The 26,506-nt window shown below is 44.4% G+C and overlaps 1 protein-coding gene across 3 annotated transcripts in view; it reads right to left on the bottom strand.

Annotated features, from left to right (window-relative positions):
• The window catches only part of crbn (cereblon), a 96,768-nt gene that overhangs the window by 5,692 nt on the left and 64,570 nt on the right, over positions 1 to 26,506 (bottom strand). The gene's annotated exons all lie outside the window — the stretch shown is intronic.

Genomic DNA, 26,506 nt, shown 5'->3' with positions numbered 1-26,506 from the left:
TTCATCTCCCCGACAGCAGGGCTGGCCCTCAAAAAATGTATACGTGTACAAATGAAATGTAAGACACTTTAATACCTTTTAAAGGGGACATGCGTTGCTATTCCTAGCACTATTTGGGCAACTTTACACAATTCCTGTGTGTCTATTGAAGACATCTGTAAGGTTTTTTTTCAAAAAAATTCATTGTTTTATATTTCTAATCAAGTACTCAAAACCATAATTTTTCAGCCTCAAGATTTCAGGCTGTTATGGCCTGGCTCCGCCCATAAGCACTTTGAGTGACAGTCAGTCCACACAGTCTGCGACTGGTAGACAGAGAGAGAGAGAGAGAGAGGGGGGGGGTGGGAGAGAGAGAGAGAGAGAGAGAGAGAGAGAGAGAGAGAGAGAGAGAGAGAGAGAGAGAGAGAGAGAGAAAAAAAGACAGGCCGTTATTGATAAGGCCCCCTCTCTCCCTCCCTCCCTCCCTCTCTCTTCCTTTCTTTTTTTCTCTCCCTCTCGGGTGTGCAGCGCGGCAGCTTGTGGGGGGGGGCCTCCCTTCCTCCCTCTCTCTTCCTTTTTTTCTTTCTTTCACTCTCCCGTTCGGGGGTGTGTGCCGCGCGGTAGGTCCCCCCCCCCCCAAAAGTGCTCCCGAATGCTCTCTATCTCTCTCTCTCTCCCTCCAGAGTGCATGGAGTATGAGGAAGTGGTTTCCACTCGCTGTGTATTCAGTCTAGGTAGATTGTGGGCGGGCATTAGCTACAACCACAGAGCCAATCACATCACTGTCTGCTACCCAGAGCCTGAGTAACGTTACTCAGGCCTTCAAATCAGGATGGCCTAATTTACTGGAGCTGGAAATGATCTGAGCTGAATCAGAGCAATCCGCCAATATGGTATTTAGACACTGAAACACATTGATACTAACTCCTATTACTATAATACAATGCTAGAGACTGAAAAATGACATTTATAATGCATGTCACCTTTAACACTTTGAGCGCCACTCACGGCTAATCCTGGGTTTACGATTGTGCCGTTGAAAGCCACGTCGCGGCTTTTCTCGGATTTTTTATTTTTTTTTTATTATTAGCGATCTGAAATCATATTGCATCACGCAAGCCTACCGTTGGAGATCCAGGGGCCGCCGGCGATCAGATGTGAAAAAAGCGCCCCCTATCGTCTCCCAGATGGTAAATCACCCTTTTGGAATGGACTCAATGAAAATGGATGGGAAAAAAAATATTCCAGTCCACATTTCACTTCTCACCCATGCAGCCGGAGTTACCAGAGTTCATTCTGGAGCCTCTGAGCCGCGGCGATCATGGGTTATACTGTACACACGTTGAATCAATATACTTATCGATTTTTTCGAATGGTGATCAGGAATTGGAATATACCATTTGGATACCATCTGATGTCAGGTAAGGAATCTATGTTATCAGTGTTAGGATAATCAGACTCGTTTTCATGGAGATATAAGCGTTTCCACTATATGTGATATGGCTGTTTCACTGTAAAAGCCATGAGGCTTGCGCACACATATACCGTACTTTTCGGACTATAAGCCGCGGCTTTTCCCCCCATTTTTCGACCCTGCGGCTTATATAACGGTGCGGCTTATATGTGGACAAAACCCGAAAATCGAAATATTGCTTTTTTTACTGCATTGAAATGTTATTTATCTGTTCCCTTATTTACTTAATACAACTTGTAAATGAGTTAATTCTTGTTATTTGTCCGACAGTATTGTGTCCCAATGGGAGTCATTCTCTGTAGAGGTGGGAGTCATTCTCTGTAGAGGTGGGAGTCATTCTCTGTAGAGGTGGGAACTTAAAGCTCAATATAAGAATGGCCATGCACCACCACCCACAGAATCGAGAAAGAGCAATCAATCTGTCAATCCTTTCCGTGTCCGGGCCGGGTGAGGTTTCCCGTGTTGAGTCAAATTAAGCCGTAGGCTCCACTCCTTACATATGGTAATTAAACATTAAAACACATGCGGCTTATAGTCCAGTGCGTCTTATATATGTACACATCATTCAATTTAGCTGCTGCGGCTTATAGTCAGGTGCGGCTTATAGTGCGAAAAGTACGGTACTATCGACCATCTAGCGTTTATTTGAAAACGATTCATAAATAGACCGACAAATGATAACGTTCTGGAATATTCCAGTAAAAGGCGATTATCAGGGAATGTGTTGTTTTTTCTTCGAAACCGAGTGGTTTTCAAAATGCTATAAAAAGGAAATTAAGTGATAAAAACACAATCTGCTTTGCCAATGTTGACTGGAAAATGATTCTTTGATAAGCGATGGGCAGATTAGACACATAGCATAATTTAAAACATAGATTAGGCAATATTAACGTTACATGGGCCGTGGCCTCAACGGGGTAAAAAGGAAAACACGGCCCGACACTGAAAGTGTTAAGGCTTTAAATTGAGAATTCTGAGTTGAATCCTTTTTAATTTTTTAATTTTATTCTATTTATTTTTGGGCTTTTCTGTATTTTTCACCCATCCCAATTTAGTCGTTATGCCAATTCCCTTTCTGATCGTTGCACGCATTGGCCTGGGGAGGGTGTAGAACTACCACATGCCTCCTCAGATACATAATGGAGTCGCCAGCCACTTCTTTTCACCGACAACGAGGAGTTTCACTGGGGGAACGTAACCCGTGCAGAGGTTCACGCTATTTCCCCCAGATCACCTCCCTGCTGAACATGTGACCAGTAGGAGTCGCAGTTTGCAACAACCAGGACACATACCCAACCGGCTTCCCACCCGCTAACACTGCTGGTGAAAAGTAACTAAGTATTTTTACTCAAGTACTGTACTTAAAGGGGACATGCATTGCTATTCCTAGCACTATTTGGGCAACTTTACACAATTCCTGTGAGTCTATTGAAGACATCTGTACGTTTTTTTTTTTTAAATGCATTGTTTTATATTTCTAATCAAGTACTCAAAACCATCATTTTTCAGCCTTAGGATTTCAGGCTGTTATGGCCTGGCTCCGCCCATAAGCACTTTGAGTGACAGTCAGCCCACACAGTCTGTGACTGGTAGACAGAGAGAGAGAGAGAGGGGGGGGGTGGGAGAGAGAGAGAGGATTCACTGTATCATTCTGCTCTCCGCGGGGCGGGGACCTGCGCGCGGAGTGTTTGCACAGTGGTCTCCTTCCCTCCCTCCCTCTCTCTTCCTTTCTTCTTTCTTTCACTCTCTCCCTCTGTATCATTCTGTTCTCCGCGGGGCGGGGGGGGGGACCTGCGTGCGGAGTGTTTGCACAGTGGTCTCTCTCTCTCTCTGTCTCTCCCTCTCTCTCTCCCTCTCTATCTCTCTCTCTCTCTCCCTCAGAGTGCATGCAGAGGTGTCAGGTTTCACTCTGCCTCCGCAGTATGAGGAAGTGGTTTCCACTCGCTGTGTAGAGGTAGATTGTGGGCGGGCATTAGCTCCAACCACAGAGCCAATCGCATCACTGTCCGCTTACCCAGAGCCCGGTGACGTCACGACATGACAAATCAGGATGACCTAATTAAATCTAGCAGGAAATGGTCTGAGCTGAATCAGAGCAATCCGCCAATATGGTGTTTTGACACAAAAACACATTGATACTAACTCCTATTACTATAATACAATGCTAGAGACTGAAAAATTACATTTATAATTAGGGATGTCCGATATTATCGGCCTACCGATATTATCGGCCGATATCGGCATTACAATGTGATATCGGAAAATATCGGTATCAAAAAAAAAAAAAAAAAAAAAAAAAAAATTTACGTTTCTATAGAAATGATGTCCGATATTATCGGCCTACCGATATTATCGGCCGATATCGGCATTAAAATGTGATATCGGTTGATATCGGTATCGGAAATTAAGAGTTGGACAATATCGGTATATCGGTATCGGTAAAAAAGCCAATATCGAGCATCCCTATTTATAATGCATGTCACCTTTAAGTACATTTTGAAGCTATTTGTACTTTGTCATTTTAAACATCAGTGTGCACGGACAACCCTAAAACAGATGTGTATATCAGTGGTGGGAGTCAAACTCTGGAATTCTCTTTATAATGAGTTGAAGTACTGTACAAATATTTTCCAACTAAAAGATAATTGTAACCATTTGGTTGCCGGAAACGTAGATCTAGGTTTTTCTCACGGTATTTATTTTATTCGCTATTGCCATTCATAATTCAGCGGGGCACCTTGTGCATACTGTTCTGAGTGTGTCTGAGCTGGCAGACAGTCTTATACCACCCTCTAACGCCTTCGGCCATTTTTGCACCCTGTTAGAAACAGGTTCGTTTATTTTCTCTACCGAGCTGCGGCGTGGGGGCGGGTCCTAAACACTCCGGCAAAACACACGCTTGTAGGGATGGTTTGGACTACTGACCCCGCCCGCCCGTTGAAGTGCAATGCCCAACAACGTCGGAGACAGGATCGCTGTGGATAACTGGAATGGCGATCAGATCATTGGATTCTTTTTTTTCAGATACCAGGTAAGGACACTATACAGTTGCAATCAAAATTATTCAACCCCCATTGCATATTGGGCTTTTTGGCAAACATTTTAAATTGTCAGCTGTTTGCAATAAACAAAGTAGACAAGAACAGTTTAAATAGTTAAATTAAATTAAAATTACAATGTTTTTTTTTATCAAAATTCAACACAAAATGCTACCTTTAATCACTACTGCAGTCTCAAAATTATTCAACCCCCTGTCTCAAGATTATTTAACCCCGTCTCAAGATTATTTAACCCCCTGTCTCAAGATTATTCAACCCCCTGTCTCAAGCACACCTGGTGCAACTAATCAAGGGCAATTAGTTCAAGTGTGCTTGAGATAGTGCTCGAGATAGAGAGTGACGTTTGATTGCATGTTAGAAATTATGGCTAAGTCAAAAGAATTGTCCAAAAGGTTCAGAGAAGAGATAATTGCCTTGCACAAACAAGGAAGAAGGCAGTTGCAAAACGCACACCAAAGAATATCACTGAACTGGAGGCCATTGCCCATGAGGAATTGCAGCAGGTTATGACAGCAAAAGGGTGCTCTACTAAGTACTGAAGATGCTTGTCATGAAGGGGTTGAATAATTTTGAGACTGCAGTAGTCCTTAAAAGTAGCATTTTGTGTTTAATTTGGATAACAACCCCTGTAATATTAGTTATATTATCGTATAGCTTACGCTCTGCTCGTAGTGGAACCTTATCCCTTTCAATCTAATTCTGAATACAATTTCTCCACATGTACACACCCATCCGCCTGGCCACACCCACATCCGCTACTCTACATAAGTGGGGACGTGGCCATACCAACAGCTCCTTCCCTATTTTCACCACCGACAAGTGTCTGTATACACCACTTGAGTTTAGTGCCGAAATAGTTGTTGGAAAGGAGCTACGTGGACATTGTATCTTATTTTTCTCTCTCTCGCCAATTTACGAGAAAAGCTAAGACATAATGTCTGCACCTTTGGAGGGTTTGGACGCTCACAACGTCACCCTTCACCAGCGCTTCTCCGTGTGTCGTGGGACATCTCTGACTCCGTGGTCGTGGCAGTCGGATATGCCCGGGCGGCGCCCGGTGGTGAGTTTGCCTCTCCGAGGGGCCATTGAGCCGCCATCTCCCGTGAGATGGCCTGGTTCCGGCTCTGGTTCCCCTGCCAGTGGACAGCTCCTCTGGTGGCTGGGGATTTGCGATGCAGACTCTTCGCCTCTGCTCGCTCCCATCGTAGGGCGGCGAGCTGCAGGGGCGAACGGCCAGGCTTTGAGGTTGTGCTGGAGCCGGACGAGAGTTCTCTTGCCTTGTCTCCATTTCCGATGGAGACTGAGGATCACATGGAGGGGGCGAGAGCGCTCTTGTTCGATGCCCCAGTGGAGACGTATCATTCTCCCCCTCGGGGTGTGGCAGGGAGTGTTGCGTCTCCTTGGGGTCCCTTGTTCTCCGGTGTTGGGGTAGAACCTCCGACCCTGAGACAAGATGCCCAGCTATCTGCCGCGTCGGATGGTGGCGCCCGACATGGCAGCCTCCCGTACGTGAGGGACGTGAGTGACGTGGAGGGAGGTATGCAAGGGGAGTTGCTTGCCTTGTTCCCCGAGCTCATGGTGGCCGCCGCAGCAGCTAATGGCGTGGCGTTGCCGCAGCTTGCACCTGTTCCTGATGACATGATAGGTAATCTCTGGCAACGTCGTCCTGTGAGAGAGACGGGCGTTGTCTGCCCATTGTTCCCGTCAATGGAGGCCTACGTGAAACAGGGACAGGTAATCTCCCGCATCACTGGCCTTACCTCCGTGTGACCAGGCGTACATCGCCGCGACTCAGAGCCTAGCTGCGACTTCTAACATCGCGCAGCTAGCGCGCTACATGTCGGGGATGATGGCGGGCGGGTCGGTATTGGATGACCATCAGCAATATCTTCACGCCCAGGCCGCTGGAGCCATCCTGCACCATACCCGGCTGCAGGCGATAGCCGCCGGGAAGGAGCGCGCCCTGGCCACTCTATCCCAGCGCCACCTTTGGCTGGAGCAGGCGCGGGTGCCGGAACAGAAGAGGATTCCCCTGCTCACGGCCCCCCTCTCCGATGCTGGGCTGTTCGGGTCGGCCATGCAGCAGATGACGGCAGTCTGCAGAGAGATGGAGGAGGAGCTCCAACCCCATTTCCCCCAACCCGATGCCACCGGTGATGGCCGAAAAAAGCAACGCCGGCAGAGGACTGCGACCGTTGCTTCCGCCACCACCGTCGCCGCTACTGGACCTACGGCGAAGAAGGCCAGGAGTGGAGGGAGTCTGCCGCAGCCAGCCGCCCAACGCCCGGAGGTAACGGTAGGGATCGACGTGACCAGGCTCCCCAGAACCGTTCCTCCGGGCCGGCTCCCCGTGGGGGCAAGCACCGCGCTGCACGCGGCAGGCGCCGCTAGTGACTCCCCTGTTTGCCCCTGTCCCGTTCCCCTCCCCAACATATAATTTGTTACTAAATAAAAAGGTCCCTCCTGGTGGGGGACTGTTTTTTGTTACAAACTGTGTGTTTATTCACTATATATATATTGAGGATACGATGTATAAACCCTCACCTACCTGTGGGGTTGTGTGTTTGCTTAGAGAGTAGGACAGTTTCTTGTAAATTGTTCTGGTCGCTATATATATGTGTGCTTAGCAAGGCCTGTGGCTAGCACTCGGTCGAAAGACTTGTCTTCCCTCATCATGAGTTCAATAGTAAGAGTGAACTTTACCTTTTTTATCTGAGGGGGTTGTGTGTATTCTGTTACGTTTGGGAAACATGGCATCGAGTCCACAACCTGGTTAGAGTGTTAGCCTACAGAAGTAATCATATATGTAGCTTGTACCGAGGTCTTTGACCCTCTCTTTAAACGTCTGTGTTTTTCTTTACTTGGTGAAGTACATAAACACGGGTGACGTGTTCGCACATGAGCCTAAAGAATTTGTATGTAAAACCTGTTCGCAAACGAGTGGCTATTGTCTGTGGCTGGCGTGCAGATGGTTGAGCTTATCCTAGTGGATATACGCTTTTCATGTAGCATGCTAGGTAAACTGGTATCATCGCTGCTTGTTTGTTTTCATCGTATCCGGGGTGTGGGGTCATGAGGGGGTGAACTGATAAACCCCCCCCCTTTTTTCTGATTGGCCAGGGGGTTGGACCTCCTGTCCTTCGGTCTTCCTGTCACGCTGTTGGGTCAGCGCTTCACAGGGTAGGGAGGGGGGGGGGGGGGGGAGTTCCCTGGTCCCACGCCATATTTGGGCAGCGTCTATATTAAAGGCAGCCCAAGAGTGCTTCCGCGTTTCTCTGATTGGCCACGACGCCCATGTGACCGCGGCAGAGCGGAAACAGGCTGCTGCTCCGGCGAAAGAAAGACCGGCATTTTGCCATGCTCTGCGACAAACTCTAACCGTAATCAACTCCGAAAGAATGCCTAAACTTAACCCTAACCTTAACCAACTCCGAAAGAATGCCTAAACTTAACCCTAACCTTAACCAACTCCGAAAGAATGCCTAAACTTAACCGGCGAAAGAAAGACAGGCATTCTATTGCCATGCTCTAAGACAAACTCTAACCTTAACCAACTCCGAAAGAATGCCTAAACTTAACCCTAACCTTAACCAACTCCGAAAGAATGCCTAAACTTAACCGGCGAAAGAAAGACAGACGCTAGTTACGTTTATATAGAGAGGCGATAAATTAATTAAACGTAAAAAAAATAATAATAATAATTGAAGTGATTCGAACTTGTCACCAACCTGACCGCAGGCTCCACAGCAAGCTGAGGAACGAGTTGAGCTAACCGTCGATGTTAAAACAGGGGGGATTGCGTATGCATAATGCCACGGCAACCTATGCGCCACTGCCGCGTCGCCGCGGGGCGTGTCACATGGGCGTCATGGCCAATCAGAGAAACGCGGAAGCACTCTTGGGCTGCCTTTAAAGATATAGCATTTGGGCAGGTGGGTCACGGAATTCCCCCCGCCATAGAGTACGTCACTGGGCACGTTTCTATTGGTCGTGAGACTTCCGTGAGTTATTTTCAGGCTCCATGTTGTGGACCGCTGTTATTGTCAAGATTGGGTTAAGCGGTGCGTGAAAACGTTGTTTTCTGCTCTGCGCTCTGTTACATATGTATTGAGCTTTTGGTCACGTAGTGTTGACAATAATGAGTGTGCTCTCCCGTCATCCATTCAGAGTGATTGACTGATTGACACCAGCTGAGTGATGGACTCATTAATACCAGCTGAGTGTGTGTATATAAGAGCGACCTTCACAAATAAAAATGTTGCTTCCTTGATACACGAATTTCTGTCTCTCAGCGTTTTATTCCTTCTCTCTATATACTGTATAGTCCAGGTTATGATGTCTAGCCAATACGCAATATCCGACATTCAACAGGTTATGGGCCCAGAGCTCTAGAATCATGACGACCAGACAATCGGAAGGGAGTTCGCGTTGGTCTCGTCTAGCGTTTGACGGAGATGAACAAAAGTATGAACTGTGGGAGACTAAGTTCATGGGCCATCTCCGGCTACGGAGACTAAAAGACACTCTCGAAACGGATCTCCCTGACGAGGCGTCTGCTGACGAGTTGAGAGAAGATGGTGAGAAAAACGCATTGATATACGCAGAGCTCATCCAGTTTCTGGACGATAAGAGTTTATCGCTGGTAATGCGAGAAGCGTCTGATGATGGATGGAAAGCCATCGGAATATTGCGCAATTATTATGCGGGTTCAGGGAAGCCAAGGATTATCAGTCTCTATATAGAGCTGACTACACTGCACAAGTCTAGCAGTGAAACGGTGACTGACTATGTAATTCGGGCAGAAAGGGCAATAACTGCACTGAGAAACGCAAATGAGACTTTGAGTGATAGTCTACTCGTGGCTATGGTATTAAAAGGACTGCCCGAGGCATTTAAACCCTTTGCGATACATGTCACACAGAGTGATGAGACTATAGTGTTTTCTGCGTTTAAGACTAAGCTCAGGAGTTTTGAGGACACTGATAAAATGCGCGTTACCACGTCGGATGACAATGTTATGCGAGCCCAAGCCCTGTCTGACCGGGGTGCACAGAATGTATGTTGTGTAACATACCTTTAACTTACAGTGATGCAGTGAAGTCACCCGAATCAAAGGAATGGGTCAGTGCCATGGAGGATGAAATGCAATCACTGAGAGAGAACGGTACATTTACTTTGACCAACTTGCCACAGGGCAAAGTTGCAGTGGGGGGTCGATGGGTGTATGCTATCAAGAAAAATGCAGATGGTACAGATAAATACAAGGCACGATAAAGCTAAAGGCTACAGTCAGAGAAGGGGTGTTGACTATGGAGAGACTTTTTCTCCCACAGCCGACCTGACCAGTGTCAGAGTACTGATGCAGAAAGCTGCACAAGAAAATTTGATTTTAACTCAGATGGACGTTAAAACTGCCTACCTACATGCACCGATAGATTATGAGATATACATGGAACAGCCAGAGGGTTATGAACAGACATCTGGCACAGAGACATTGGTGTGTAAACTAGAGAAGTCACTGTATGGTCTAAAACAGTCTGGCCGGAATTGGAACAACATGTTACATGACTATCTAATTGTGAATGAATTTGTGCAAAACCCTGCTGATCACTGTGTATATACAAGAGAAACTGAGCATGAGAAGGTAATCATGATTATATGGGTTGATGATTTGGTTCTTGCAGCCAGTAATGAGAATGCAATGAAGGCTGTAAAAGAGATGCTCACAAAGAAATTTCAGATGAAGGATATGGGCAGATTGACACACTTCCTAGGAATCGACTTTGAACAGTGCGATGGATGTGTGACAATGTCACAGAAACAATGTGTAAAGAACATGCTAGAGAGGTTTGACATGCAGGACTGTAAACCCAGATCAACACCATGTGAGCGGGCACTCGATTACACTGAAGGGGCAGGAATAATGAACAATGTCACCCGGTACAGAGAGGTGGTCGGTAGCCTAATCTATCTTACTATGTGTACTAGGCCAGATCTGTGTTTCATAGTGAGTAAACTGTCTCAGTATTTTAACAAACCAACTGAGGAACATTGGGCTACTGTCAAACATGTATTGAGGTTCTTAAAGGGCACCAGTGATAAAATGTTGTGTTACAAGAAGTGTAATTCTGATTTGAGGTTACAGGCTTACAGTGATGCGGACTGGGCAGCAGATGTCACAGACCGACGCAGCACAACAGGGTACTGTGTTAGTCTACATGAGACTGGTCCATTGGTCTCATGGAAGACCAAAAAGCAACAGACGGTGGCATTGTCCACATGTGAAGCAGAGTACATGGCACTAGCTGCAACCACCCAAGAGTGTTTACACCTGGTACAACTGCTGACACATATGGATGCATGTAAGTATGCACCACCCATTGTCCATGAGGACAATCAGGGAACCATAGCATTAGCTAAGAACCCAGTCCGCAGACAAAGATGCAAACACATAGACATAAAGTACCATTTTATCAGATCTACAGTACTAAATCTGGACAGATCCGTTTGCGATACTGTCCCACAGATCAAATGGTGGCTGATGTATTTACCAAACCAGCAACTAAGGACAAACTAAATAGGTTCACAAAGGTTATGTTTGGGAGAGAAACCACATCAGTGTGAGTAGTGACCAAGTGGTTTTCTTGTTTATTTCAAAATGTTATAAAAGAGTGCCAGTGAAAAAAACGGACTGTGTAAATAATGAAATCTAATGATTTATGTTCTTGTTTCACTCAGGAGAGGAACCATATCAATGACGGCCTTCGTTTGATTAATGGAATGTAAAGGTGTTACAATAACTGATTATTATTAAATTGTTTTTTTTTTGTTATTATTTTTCCTTCTCCAGTTTAGATAGGTCAGTAGATAGCAAGTGGGGGTGTTGACAATAATGAGTGTGCTCTCCCGTCATCCATTCAGAGTGATTGACTGATTGACACCAGCTGAGTGATGGACTCATTAATACCAGCTGAGTGTGTGTATATAAGAGCGACCTTCACAAATAAAAATGTTGCTTCCTTGATCACGAATTTCTGTCTCTCAGCGTTTTATTCCTTCTCTCTATATACTGTATAGTCCAGGTTATGATGTCTAGCCAATACGCAATATCCGACATTCAACACGTAGCTCAATGTTACATATATCTTTTCAATTATTACTCACGTGGGAGGTCTCTCTGGGGGTTCCTGTCTCCTCTCTTTTATACAGATCAGGTTTAACAGGGGTGTTTTTCCCTCAGACGTGTCATATGGGACCCATATCTGTGTCTCTTGGCCAGCTTCCTGCCGCTCATCCCAGGCGGCTTGGAGGGAACGTTATCTGGGTTCTTGTTAGAATTACCATTGATGTGTTTTGGGTCTCGACGTGTACATAGTGCTGGCCCTGGGTGCTTCTGTGTGGAACCATGCATGGGCTGGCGCGCCTTGGTTGCTCATCATGGAAACAGCGTTTTTTATGGGGCAACTAGGATGGAGATTTATCTCTTCCGAGCGCCAGTGTACTAGGTTAGTCTCGACGAATTCTCGTTCATCTCTGGGGGGAGATGACGGAATAGATCAAAGCATTGGCGGAGGGGTCTCACGCCCATGGGGTGGGCCACCGGGCGCGGTGCATTCATGTTCTGACCGTCTTGGTGGCGCCCTCTGTGATGTTTTAGATCGACACGCGTACCTACCCCCCTCTTAGGACTGGGGATGGTGGCGTGATTAGGACACGGGACTGGTTCTGGTCGCACCGGACCAGGTCGGTTAACCCGTTGTCCGCCGGGGCGCAGATCTGCTGTTCTGGTACCCTGAAGGACTTTGTGCTTTTTCAGGGGGGAAATGCCGGGTTGGCCCGGGCGTTGCAGGGTTTGATGTTATGGAGGTGTGTTCGTGGTTATGTCACTGCGTGTTATCCTTCACTGTTGCTTGGTCCATATTGTGTTGTACCTTGCGCTGTGCTAAGGAGCCTGGTCCTTTTTCGCCCCTCTCTTCCCCTGCTTGGCGGGGCTGGGAGGGGGCTGTCGAGGTGGTTCTTTTGTACCCCTCTGGCATCCCTGTGTACGTCCCGGTCCGCCGGGCCCAGGTCCAGACTCGTTCTCGTTGACCTGTTGGCCTGGGTTAACCCCTTCTTGAGAACTGAAACACTTGTACTGCTGTATAGCCGGTGTATACCCGCAGTTGTGTTTTCGGAGTTTTTTCTTGGGGGGGTTAAGGGAACAACCGCCTCCTGTTTTTTTTCTTCCCGTTCGTTCCCTAGTGGCATGTGGGCTGCGCGCCTGTGTAGTCGTGGGTTCTTCTGTGTGAAGGTAAGTCCCACGATCTGCTCACCCTGTGCGTTTGAGTTGCTAAACCCTCTTCGCACAGTCGGATCCGATTCCCTCCCGTCCCCCTCTAGGGGGGTCCGGGGGCTCGGGTCCTCCCCGGTTATGATGGTTGTGGGGGGCCTCAGCGGGTACATTTGTCGAGCTTCCGCTCTGCTCAGCTCCTGTGTTCCACTACGAGCAGAGTGTAAGCTATATGATAATATAACATACGGTTATCCTATAACCATAGTTATATGAGTATAGCAAGCGCTCTGCTTGGACTCACTGAGGACCCTGTGGTCTTCGCCTTCGGTGGTGAAAGACTTGGGAAGGAGCTGTTAGTATGGCCACGTCCCCACTTATGTAGAGGAGCGGATGTGGGTGTGGCCAGGCGGATGGGTGTGTACATGTGGAGAAATTTTATTCAGAATTAGATTGAAAGGGATAAGGTTCCACTACGAGCAGAGTGCTCGCTATACTCATAACTATGGTTATAGGATAACCGCATGTTTCATTAAACAACTTAAGTAGTTCTTGTGTAATTTGTTTATTGTAAACAGTTGGGAAATTGTATATTTTGCCAAAAAGCCCAATATGCAATGGGGGTTGAATAATTTTGATTGCAACTGTATATGAAAGCTTGCGTTGATCTGATATTTATTTCTACCGCGATTGAAGCTATCTGTGTTTTATGTGTGTGGCTGTTTTCCGTTGGGTTGCAGGAGGGGGGGAGGGCGCCGGTCTAAACCACATTGCATGCTTGCACGAGGAAGGATAATGAAGATGATCTAGTGTTGATTTCAGGAAGATCCGATAATCAGGCGAAAAATTACAACGTGTTTATTGAATTACACAAAAATCGCTGTTTTCTCGTCTTTTCCCTGGAATTACTCAGAAGCAACCAAACTATATTCATATTCAAAACGGTATAAAACGGAAATGTATGGATGAAAAAATAATCTGTTTTTTGCACATTGACTGGAAGCAACTCACTGAGACTCGACGGCGTTATTAGACCCATAGATATACTATAAAATATAGGTTTAGCTCTACAAACTACAACTACGTTTACATGGGGTTAATGGACGGCAAGGAAGGGGTCACTTCCCGGAAGGGGCGTGGCACTCAATGTGTTAAAGACAGAACAATGAGAACATATGAACAGCAAGCCCACATTACTGAACTCAAACTGCAAATAAACAGACTAAGAAATGAAGTAAACTCCATGATCAAAACTGCAAAAAAGAATTTCATCAATGACAAAACTGAGGAAAACAAAAATAAACCCTGTGAACTTTGGAAATTACTCAATAATCAACTAGGCTGCAGTAAAAAACTTAAAACCAGATTTTCAAACATAAACATAAAGACGGACAACACGCTCATCACAGATAAGCTGGATGTGGCCAATTACTTAAACATTTTCTTCACAAACATAGCCACAACACTGGTAAATAAACTACCCTCCCACTCAGGGCATTTTGGGGTAGAACACAATAACCTAGGGGTCCGCAAAGACGATTTCAAACTAGAAATGGTAACAACAGCTGAGGTACTCAAAAAACTGAGCGCCCTCCAACCTAACAAGGCTACTGGCCATGACAATATCCCCTCCAAATTCCTCAGAGAATCAGCAGCCGCCATCACCCCAGTCATCACACACATAATAAACATCTCCATAAAACAGGGACACGTACCCAAAGACTTCAAAATTGCGAGAGTAACCCTGCTGTACAAAAAGGGCAGCAAATTAGACCCAGGCAACTACCGCCCTGTTTCTATTCTTACCTCCATCTCAAAAGTCATGGAAAAAATAGTATACGAACAGGTCGAAAAGTACCTTGCGGGAAAAAATCTAATCTACGAATTCCAATCTGGCTTCAGAACATCCCACTCCACTGACACATGCCTTCTCTATTTGAACGACCACATCAAACAAGAGGTGGACGCGGGCAAATACTGCGGCATGGTCATGCTGGACCTACAAAAGGCCTTCGACACTGTCAATCACTCCATTCTGATTGACAAGCTAAAAGCAATTGGTTTTGATAGTCTATCAGTGAGCTTGATGAAATCCTACCTGGAGGGGAGAGAACAGATGGTGGAGGTAAATGGTACCCTATCCCCCCCCCTCCCAGTGAGCTGTGGTGTTCCACAAGGAAGCATACTAGGACCGCTACTAGGGATGTCGCGCAAAACCCGGTTCTAAACGGGAACCGGTACTAAATTAGAAAAAAACTGAGTATTAATAAGCTCCGACGTTATCGGTTTTGCTATCGGTACTCGATCAATTATGGAGCTTTTTTTTGAGGAATTTAAATGTCGCAAACTAATCTTGTTGGCCGTTTGCTATATCTCTCTGCTATACCTCCCTTGGTCTCTCTCTGCCTGCGCGAGGAGCGGGCTGTGCTGTGCTCTTACACACACACACACACACCACACACACACACACACTTCAGAAAATTTCTCAAGTTGTAGGCTACAGTACAGACAGCTCTGCTCTCATAATGGCGGACAGAACGAAACGTTCAAAAGTCTGGGTCTATTTTATTAAAGTCGATGCTGACAACGCTCGTTGCCACAAGTGCAACAAGACATTTGCCAGTAATGTATAAGCGCTGGTACTCGTCAATGTGGCCAGCGGGGAGCTAACGTTATTAGCCTGAGCTCCGGTAGTAGAGTAATGGCCGACATTCCGGAAGTAAAAAAACGAATAAGAGCTTCCGATTGGTGGTAAGAACAGCAGAGGTGGGTGCAAGCGGTGTGACGTAATTCGCAGAATCGACTGTCAATCAAAATAGTATTGTATGACTCCAACTTAAGCATCATGATTATAAAATAAAAACACACATGGCATGGTGGAATACCATAAACATATTTCTTGATGTTTCCTTTTTTTAAGTAAGTAAAGAGGCCTATGTTCAAATCAGTGAGCACAATTTGTAACACAAAAAGAGAGATGTGTAGCCTATTTATTTATTTAATATTTTATTTATTCATTTTATTATTATTTTATTTGTTGCCATGCAACTGTTTGTTTGAACTTTTGCTGTAAAACAGCATTACATTTGTTGTTAATTATAAAAAGTCTATAATTCAGACACATTTAAAACATTGCTGCTGCTGTTGCTGAAGAAATAATATTTATTTATATTTATATAGTTATATAAAAGAATAATAAAGCAATGTCGATTCTGTTCTTAATTAATTGTTTTTTTTCTTGCAAAATAATAAAAAAGAACTGATAAGAGTATCGATAAAGTACTGAACCGTTAAGCAGTATCGATAAGAGTAGTAGTATCGATAAAATCCTAACGATACCCATCCCTAACGGCTACTGTTCCTAATTTATGCAAATGAATGTCGTCAGCTTGTGACTGCAACTTGTTCCTGTTCGCGGACTACTCAGCCCTGCTGGTCTCTGACAAGAACAAGTTACAGGTTGAAAAAACACTCGGAACTCGGCAAAATCTGCACCTGGCTCGCTGATAACAAACTATCATTACACCTGGGTAAAACAGAGTCCATTCTCTTCGGTTCAAATAACAAACTCAGCAAGGCCGACGGCTTCTCAGTTACAGTGGGCGACAATATTGTCACAAGGAAAGATGAAATTACATTGATTGATTGATTGATTGAAAAGTTTATTAACAGATTGCAGAATGGGTACAGTACAGTACAGCTCAATACATACAATTGTTAAGGGAATGCAGACCAGAGAAAGACTTTCGTCTTGTTTACATCAGGGTCCCCCATTTTCAATTCATCATAACATATATGACACACACGACATACAGATAGACAGTACTTCTACATCTATACATTTATGACATACCAGATTTGCAAATACAGTACTGTTTGTGATACAAAAAGTGTCCAGAAAAGAGTGTATATACATTTGACATAGAAACTGTACATTGGAGGAGGTTGGGTAGGTGGGGTGGGGTTGGGCGGGTGGGGGACGACTGTACATTGGAGGTGGGGGGTAGGGGGGGGGACACTGTACATTGGAATACTGACAAAGCCATACTTGGTCATTTACTGTACAACTGGGTTAGGACATTTGTAGGGGCCAGTTTCGAATTGCAGTCTCCCGTAGGTGTTCTTTGAGTGTTTTTGAAAGTGGGTAGTGATTCACATTCCTTTACAGCTTTGGGTAGGGCGCAGTGTTAATTTTGTTGACTAAATTGATGACGAAAGATGTTCGTCAACGAAGGTTTTTTTCATGACGACAACGAGACGTGACGTCACGTTATTGAATACCATGTGACGCTAACGAGACTAAATAGTTCATTAAATATCGTTGACCACAATTGACGACACAAAAATGTAATTTATAAAAACCAGGACGAAATTTCTCTTCATGTATGTTGATATTGTTGACTAAAACAAGACGAGACAAACTAATTATAACTTTTCTTAATGCCATCATCCCGAGTAGAGCAGTGTGACGGGGAGCTCTGTTATTAGCATTAGCTGGAGCTATTTGAAAAGCTAGTTTTAGCTTAACGTTACCTTGGCTAAAGTTGGGACTATTCATAATCCAGTTGCAGACCTGCAAGCAAAAGTACAGCAAGTTGGCAAAGGAGTATTCCAAGGTAAATAACTTTGTCACCAGTAACGTTACATTGTTTGTATTTCCATCTAGATCACGTTAGCTAGTGGCTAAGCTAGCTCACGCTAATGTGGCTAACTGCACACAATTAATGACACAATGCAGACAGCCATACCGGTGACAATGTTTAGCTTTTAGTGCCAAATGATAAGAGTCTGAGGCGGAGTCTCAAAAGAGAATGTTGAATGTTTTATTTTGCATAAAAAATCACAACAGTGCCTCTGCTAGGAGCTAACTGAACCGGGGCCGACTGGATAGGAAGTGCGCAACAACGTATAATGTCCGTGTGGAACCAATGTGCCAACAACCTTTCCGTGGGTGAAGCATAGTTGAGCATAGTTGTCATTTAATGATACTAATACTAATACAACCACCTGTTGTTGAATAAATACCATTACTTTCTAGTTATTACTAAAAAACAGTATATATAAAACAGTAGCTGTAAAAAAGAAAAGAAAAAAAGTTTTATAATGTATATAATATAATTTTTTTATGTATGCACTGGTATCAGATTCCCCTAGGTTAAAAAATAAATACGCAATTTAAATCAGAAAATGTTCCATGTTGACTATTTCTGACTTCTGACACGTTTTTTTTCCATTAACTAAAAATAGACAAATTTCATCCGTTTTCGTCGACTAAATCTAGACTAAAACAAAAGACAAAATTGAGACAAAAACGGACTAAGACTAAAATGCTCAGACATTTAGTTGACTAAAACTGACTAAACGAAAAATAAATGAAGATGACTAAATATGATGAAAACGAAAAAGGAGCACTTGACACATGACTAAGACTAAAACTAAAATGAAAATAGCTGCCAAAATTAACACTGGTAGGGCGTTCCACATTGATGTGGCATAATTGCGAAACGTGTTTAGTCCCTTGTTTGAGCCGAATCTGGGTTTAACATGATTTGTGGAGCTCCCTCTGGTGTTGTGATCGTGGTATTCACTGACCTTTGGGAAGTATTTTGACATGTACATGGGTACCATGGTCGTGTAGTGTATCTTGTAGACCAGGCCCATTGCAAGTTGCTGTACTCTGTCGTCTACTCTAAGCCATCCTAGGTTGTCAAAGTGTGCAGGGGTGAGGTGGGTTCTAGGAGCCAGGTCAAGCAGTAGTCTGACTAGTTTGTTTTGAGATGTTTGGAATTTGGTTTTTAGTGCCTTTGATGTGCTTTGGTACCATGAGGTGCAAGCATAGTCGTAGGACCCTTGAATGAGTGCTCCTGCCAGAGTCTTCAGGGTATTCTTGTTTACCAGAGAGGAGATCCATCCTAGAGGCAAATCGTTCCTGTGACAAAATGGCATCCAATGTAATAAAAAAAAGTCAACCAACGTACTAGATTCTTGTACCGGATCTCCTCTCTGGTAAACAAACAAGAATACCCTGAAGACTCTGTAGCCCGAGACATGCAGACACGTTTAATTAGATTCAAGATAATGAATAGGAGTTACTGGACTCCATCGAAGATGTCAAGACTGGGTCTCAGGGGAGATGATATATGTTGGAGGTGTAATAAAAATAGAGGTACATTGGTTCACATGCTATATGAATGTGAGATGGTTCAGGACTTCTGGTCAGCTATTATTAAATATATCAACTACATATTGGAAACTAGGTTCATTAAAGGGCCAGCATTATGCATATTGGGCATATTGCCGGTGGAGACTAAACTATCCTCGTATTTATGCTCTTGGATAAGGCTGGCCCTCATAACAGGATGTAGGATAGTATTGAGACATTGGAAATTAACAGCTTTAGAGAGTGGAATGACGAGCTTGCTAGATTAGCCTCTTTTGAGCAACTTATACACAAAGTTAATAATAGCGTACATGTGTTCAAAAAGACTTGGGGTCCATATTTGAGAAGGATAGGTAAATAAAAGACAGGATATATTCTCTGTACATTTTATAATTATACAGTAGATATGCCATATGTAACCGTAATAACATGTATAACATGTAACATGTAACGACTGATTATATGATCAAGGCGAGGGATGTGCTGGACTGTATCTTTCTTTTTTTTCTGTTTATTTTATTTTGGGTTTTGTATTTTTATCTATTATTATTATTATTATTATTATTATTATTATTATTATTATTATTATTATTATTATTATTATTATTATTATTATTATTATATATATATATATTTTTTTTCTGGTTGGTTTTCCTATCCTTTAAGTTTTGTATAACAATGATGTGATGTGGAAAACATATAAAAAGACTGTCTAGATAATCCGTATAGTTTTGTATCACAATGATGTGATGTGGAAAACATGTAAAAAGATTGTCTGAATAACGGAAAATGCAATAAAAAAAAAGTTTAAATAAAAAAAGATTTAAAATAAATATGAAGTTTGGAAGGGGGCAGGAAACATAAGTTTTCTTCATCCTGCTCCTTTTCGGCCATGGGTGTATCATGTTAAAAAAAATTAAGATGTTGGTGATAATGTGCAAAGATGAACCCCCATGTACGAAACAAAATAAAATGAATGAATGAATGAATGAATGTGAGTATTATCATTTTAGGGAAGTTTATACTTTTACCCCACTACATTTCAAGGGAAATATTGTACTTTTTACTCCACTACATTTATCTGAACCCATCAGTTACTAGTTACTTTGAAGAAAAGGATTTTGCATAGAAAACATAATATATACAAAATAAAAAATGAATGAAAGCCTGTCAACTTCAAAAGGACTTAATCAGAGCAGCATAACTGGACCACATACCACTTTAACACAACCTATAGAGGTCAATGGATACACAAACGTCATACAGAATGTGTACTTTTACTTTAGATACTCAAGTACATTCAATAGCAAATACTTCTCTACTTTTACTTTTTTTTTTTTATATATATTTTTTATTATTGCAAAACAAAAAATTATTAAAAGTCAGTACTCAACACACAATGCATAATGAAACTTTCAGTAAAGGTGGTTATAATATATGCAAGTACAGAAACAGGATAAAACAAAAATAGTCTATAATAACATTTTAACCGTATACAGTGTATATCCAGCGAAATTACAATTATATAAATGTTAGTATATAATATACCCCTAATACCTATTTTCTAAAACCCTACACACATATGCTCCAGCTCAAACCCCCCCCCTCCCGGACCCCCTCTTGGATAGTACCTCCATTATCCCTCACTCCTAACCAGACACTACCATTATAAGCTAGCTTTTATTCTCTCCACCACTTCTAACCACATTGACATTTTGGATTCATTGAGCCCCAGAATTCTTGCTGTAGATATTTCTTGATATATCACATCGAGATATGTAAGAAACCACACTTTTCGGCACATTTTTTTAGGTTGAAACCAACGTGATGCGATCAGTTTTTTAGCTACTGTGATACCCGATAAAACCAATCTTTTTAGTTGTGGATTCACTGCAAACTCAAAAACATCATTCAATAGTAATACCGCGGGGTGTACAGGTATATTCCAAAATACGAGTATTGATAATTGTTGGGACACATCTTTCCAGAATGCCTTAACTGGTGGGCAGTCCCAATACATGTGCATAAATGTTCCTTCGTCCCCATTTGTACATTGGGAGCATTTGGAGTCTTGTATAAGCCCCATTTTGCACAGCCTTATAGGAGTCAAGTATGTCCTGTGAATATAGTTCAGATTGATTTGTTGATGATCCGGGTTCCTTGATGTAAGTCGGACATTTGCCCAGGCTCCTTGCCAATCAAAGTCATATTCCAGGTCTGGTATATCCCTCCTCCAGACAGTGTCTAGTTGAAGGGTTTCATACGAGGACGTTAGTAATTGATAATAAAAACTTGATACAAAACCTCCCAATGTATCTCTTTCATAGAAAAATTTGTGGTATCTGTGGTGTTCAATTGGTACGAGTAATGGAACACCGTGAGATCTCATACAAAGTCGTAACTGTATGTAAAAAAGCCATGTGGACTCGGTGAGGTTAAACTTTATGCATATTTCGACATAACTACAGAGGCCCTTGTTATTAAAAATATCCCCTAATGAGTGTATGCCTTTCTCTTCCCATATAGGGAATCTTATAGGTCGTTTTCCCATTAAGAGTGCATTGTTATTGAATATGGGAGTGTGATTATGCCATTCTTGAGGGTTAGGATATTTCTTTTGTGTTTCCCGCCATGTTCTGATTGCATGGGTAATTATTGGGCCAAATTCTCGCTCACAATGCTTGATTGAAAGTTTAGTGTGTGCTATGTCTTTCAGTCTCTGTGGGGCTACCATGTTTTCTTCTAATTCTCTCCAAGATACCAAAGCCTGGGGGTCAAACCATATCTTCAATGGTCTTAATGTGAAGGCCTTAAAATATTGTAAAAAATCTGGGACTGCCATGCCACCGTCTGCTTTATTTCTCTGTGCGGTGGATCTTTTTATGCAAGGTGGTTTGTTATTCCAAATAAATTTGTATGTGGAGGTTTGTAATCTTTTCCAGTAGCCCTCTGGAGGAGGTAACGGAAGCATTGAGCTGAAGAAATTGATTCTTGGTAATACATCCATCTTAACTATTGATACCCTTGCCTGTACTGAGTTTTTAAGTTTTGCCCACCTGTCCAGGTCGTCTTTGATTTTGTTCTGTATTTTTGTGTAATTGTGCTTCACCGTTTGTCTTATGGTGGGAAATATTTCCACACCCAAGCATCTGAAATGTTTGACCATGGGTATCGCACCTGGGAGGGTTGTGTCTTTTTTTGCACTGGTGTTAAGAGGAAGAAAAGCCGACTTAGGCCAATTTATTTTAAATCCCGATAAATCACCAAAGTTTTCTATCAACTTGAGTATATGCGGCAATGTGTTGTTGGGGTTTTGCATGAACAATATTACGTCGTCCGCATATAAACTAATTTTATGATGTGTGCCACTTCTCTACTTTTACTTAAGTAGAATTTTAATGGAGGACTCATTTATCTAATATAGTATATATTATAGTATATATCTGCTTAGAAAACGAAAATGTCATTTTATTTTTTTTTTTTTAGCCTAATGCATGCACACTTGCACAGAGATGAAAAGGGTATGTATCTGCTTGTCTAACTCCAGGGTAGATGGCAAATAAGCTAATTTCCCAAAAAGTTGTCATGTTCCTTTAAGTAAAGGAACTGTGTACTTCTTCCACCACTGGTCTTTTCACATTGTCACACTTGAAGGTTTAAAGTGCAGACCAGAACATGTGACCAGAACAATGTCAGTCGTTAGTTGAAGATTTAAAGTGCAGACCAGAACAATGTCAGTCGTTAGTTGAAGATTTAAAGTGCAGACCAGAACAATGTCAGTCGTTGGTTGAAGGTTTAAAGTGCAGACCAGAACAATGTCAGTCGTTGGTTGAACTTAGGGCTGGGCGATATGGCAAAAAATCATATCGCGATAACGATATGATAATGTTATCATATCACTCGATATCGATAATTATCGAAATTGTTATAATTTTTTATTTTTTTTAAACAGATGTAGGGCTGGGCGATAAAACGATAACGATAACTATCGCGATAAATTATTTCCTCGAAATAAACATGAAACGTGGTCGCAAAGTTTCGATATATCGATTTTCCAAGCTTGGCTCCGTTCAGCCTCGGCTCAGCACACTCACTCACAACAACCAGCGTTACGTGATGACGTGCTTACGCACAACAGCTAACAACCAATCAGTGAAGGAGATGGCCGAGACCCGGAAGGAGGTAGGACTCACTCAACAACAAGGCTTGCTAGGCTAATTAGCTTGCACGGCGGCGTTTTTATATATTTACGTGCCGAGTATGTGTGTGTTTTGAATTCTGAGGCCACGTTTATGGTAGTGTGGGATATACAGTGGACGCTGTTTCAATATATTGTGGCGGAAGAGAGTATTTTAGTGTCATATTTAGCACATTGTCATGGAATACATCGCTTAGAACCAACAGGCTGGCTAGGATAACTAGCTTGCACGGCACTGTTTTATATATTTACGTGCCGAGTATGTGTGTGTTTTGAATTCTGAGGCCACGTTTATGGTAGTGTGGGATATACAGTGGACGTCGTTTCAATATATTGTGGCGGAAGAGAGTATTTTAGTGTCATATTTATTGTCATGAGATACTCCGCTTGTCGGCTAACGTGCGCAGACTGATGACGACATCAACTCGACTTGAGACATTCGCAGCAGCATAAGAAGTTAATTAAACTTGACGGACATTATATCGACGATAATTATCGATATCGAATTATATGAAAATAATTTTATAATTTTATCGCGATAACGTTTTTGGTCATATCGCCCAGCCCTAAACAGATGTATGTTTCTTTTGCAGCAATTCTTTGTCGTTGCTGCCATCTTTAGTGTTACATCCCCTCACATTCCAGTTCTCAGGCTGCAGCTGGTTTAAAAGCGAAAGTAAACCGGCTTCTCTGCTGGCTGTGGCTCCAGGGGAGTTTAACAGTTCTGGCTCTGCTAGTTTCTTTTCTATCTTTTGGCGCTTTTTTGGTGGACAAACCACAGCACATGTGCACCGTGACTGGAGTCTAGCTCTGCTAGCACACATAGCCTACTGTGTACAGACGGTTTCAAACTGTATTTTAAATTAGAAAGCAAACAAAATAAATGGACAAGAGAAAAAGAAATCTCAATTTGGTCAGTATTGTCATTTGGACAAGCAAAGCCATTACTTTAAGTTGCAGGCAAGAAAGACAAGTCTGTCCACCGTCTCTGGTTTTAAAACGATAGGTTATATAGATAACCTAGTTATATTAGTATTGGCTGAGCGTCCCGCTCTGAGCCTTATGAGATACCCCTTATCTCCTATGATACCTACTGTATCTCCCACGAACAAATACATGCACCCCACCTGTATGGGGCCCCGCCCCCATGGTGGCACCGCCCATATAACCGTGACTCTGGTCACCAAACACTCTTCCTCGCCAAATCCCGTCCCAGGAAAAGATCCCTCAAGAGGGAACTCAGGGCCGCGCAGAGCGGGACGCTCAGCCAATACTAATATAACTAGGTTATCTACATAACCTATCGTTATATATCGTATTTGCTTCGCGTCCCGCTCTGAGCCTTATGAGATATGGGGAAGAGCGGACGCGAGGCCCGACAAATGTACCCCCTGAGGACCCGTAAGCCCACATCAAGGGGTGCGGGGAGCCCTGTCACCCCATCCTTCCTAATGAAGGAGGGGCGCAGTCAACTCCACCTGAATGCGAACAAGAGGGAACTAGAACCCCTTGAACACACCGTACAGGCGGAACCACGTGTGACCCAACACACTGTGGCCCATACCCATACACTCCTGCTACCCGACCAAAGGACGGGAAGCAGGAAAGGCCACAGACCCCAGAACCGCCTGGGAGACAGAACCCCCGGTCATGTCCATGAGGTAAAACCTTACAAAGGGGCCCGGGGAGGACCATGAAGCTGCAGCACAGATGTCCCCCACCGAGGCCCCACCCAGGAGAGCGGCAGAAGCAGCCACCCCACGAGTGGAGTGCGCCCTGACGCCCCCAGGGGGATCCTGCCCAGCCAACGTGTAGCAGAGGGTAATGCCCTCGCACAACCAATGGGACAGGCGCTGCTCCGACAGTGCCTTACCAGCACGAGCCCCACCGTAACAGACAAAGCTGGTCGGTAACCCTGAAGTCCTGAGTACGGCTGAGGTAAATCCCCAAGCACGGACTGGACATGACAGGTGAAGGCCCGCATCTAACTCACTAGTGTGAGGAGGAGGACGAAACGCCTGAACCACAATATCCCGGGAGCGGAAGGAACTCCGGATATTCTTAGGCACGAAAGCAGGATTAGGTCGCAGAGTGACACCGCAATCGGTCCGAAAAGACAGGCACTCTGGACGTACCGAGAGAGCACAGAGCTCACCTACGCGTTTAGCGGAAGTGACAGCCAGTAGGAACGCGGTCTTGAAGGACAGCTGTCCCAACGGCGCCTGCTCGAGCGGCTCAAACGGGGCCAAGGACAACCGACCGAGGACCAATTGAAGATCCCAAGTCGGAGCCAAGGAGCGTTGCACCGGCTTAACGCGTCGAGCGCCAAGCAGGAAACGCTTCACAAGAGGGTGGCTGAACAAGACATCCCCTCAAACCCCTCATGATAGGAGGATATAGCTGCTGCATATACCCTCACCGTCGAAGCCGACAGTCTATCAAGGAGAGACTGGAGGTAACTAAGGACAGCATCCAGGGGGCAGGAGACTGAGTCCCGGCCCCCCGCCTTACACCACACTTGGAACATACGTCATCTGCCCGCGTAAGCGCGACAGTGGAGGGAGCATGCGCATTCCAGATGGTACTGTAACACCATCAGGATCAAGAACCCGCGCCCCTCAACGTACCCGTCCCAACAACTGACCTAACAGATGTATGGGGAAGAATCCCTGGCGGCACGGCATCGGTCCCAGACCTGCCTGGCCATGTCCAGACGTAATCCTCACCCGTCAGGATGAGGACCGCCCCGCGACAGTACCTCTGCACCCACATTCTCCCTGCCGGGGATGTGGGGAGCCCTCAGGCCGCGCAGATGGAGGACGCCCATAGCCAGCCGCCCGCCGCCTGGTGCAGACAGGGGGAGCGTACTCCTCCCTGTCTGTCGATACACGACACTGACGTCGTATCGTCCGTCCTGATCAACACCATATGTGGACCAGAAGGACCGCTTTCAACACCAACACATTGAACGTAGCGCAGACCGGGCAGCATGGTTTGCCAGCTGCCCCCTACTGCGTTGGCCTGACGCGTCACCAGCGAGGGAGGCGTCGGTGAAAACGCGACGTGAGACAGCGCCGTAACCGTCCTAGGACGGAACCTCCCGAGCGTGTTGACAACACGCTCTGAGATGGATGCCCATAGCCCTCCAACCGTTGACTGGGAAGAGGAGTACTCTACATCCAGTCTACAGCAACCCCAGGCTGGTAGAGACCTGCCTGGTACGAGACCTGACGATCCACCTTGACCACGAAGGACCAGAACGTCATCAGGGCAGAACACTCCGTAACCCCGGACGACGCAGAGGCCCCAGTGCGGCCTCCACGCACTTGGTGAAGATGCGGGGAGCCAGAGAAAACCGAACGGCAGC

Source organism: Notolepis coatsorum (assembly GCF_963971535.1).
Source record: "Notolepis coatsorum genome assembly, chromosome: 6".
Lineage (NCBI taxonomy): Eukaryota > Metazoa > Chordata > Actinopteri > Aulopiformes > Paralepididae > Notolepis > Notolepis coatsorum.
Note: the sequence above shows the minus strand (reverse complement) of the source record. Positions and strands in the feature narration are given on the sequence as shown.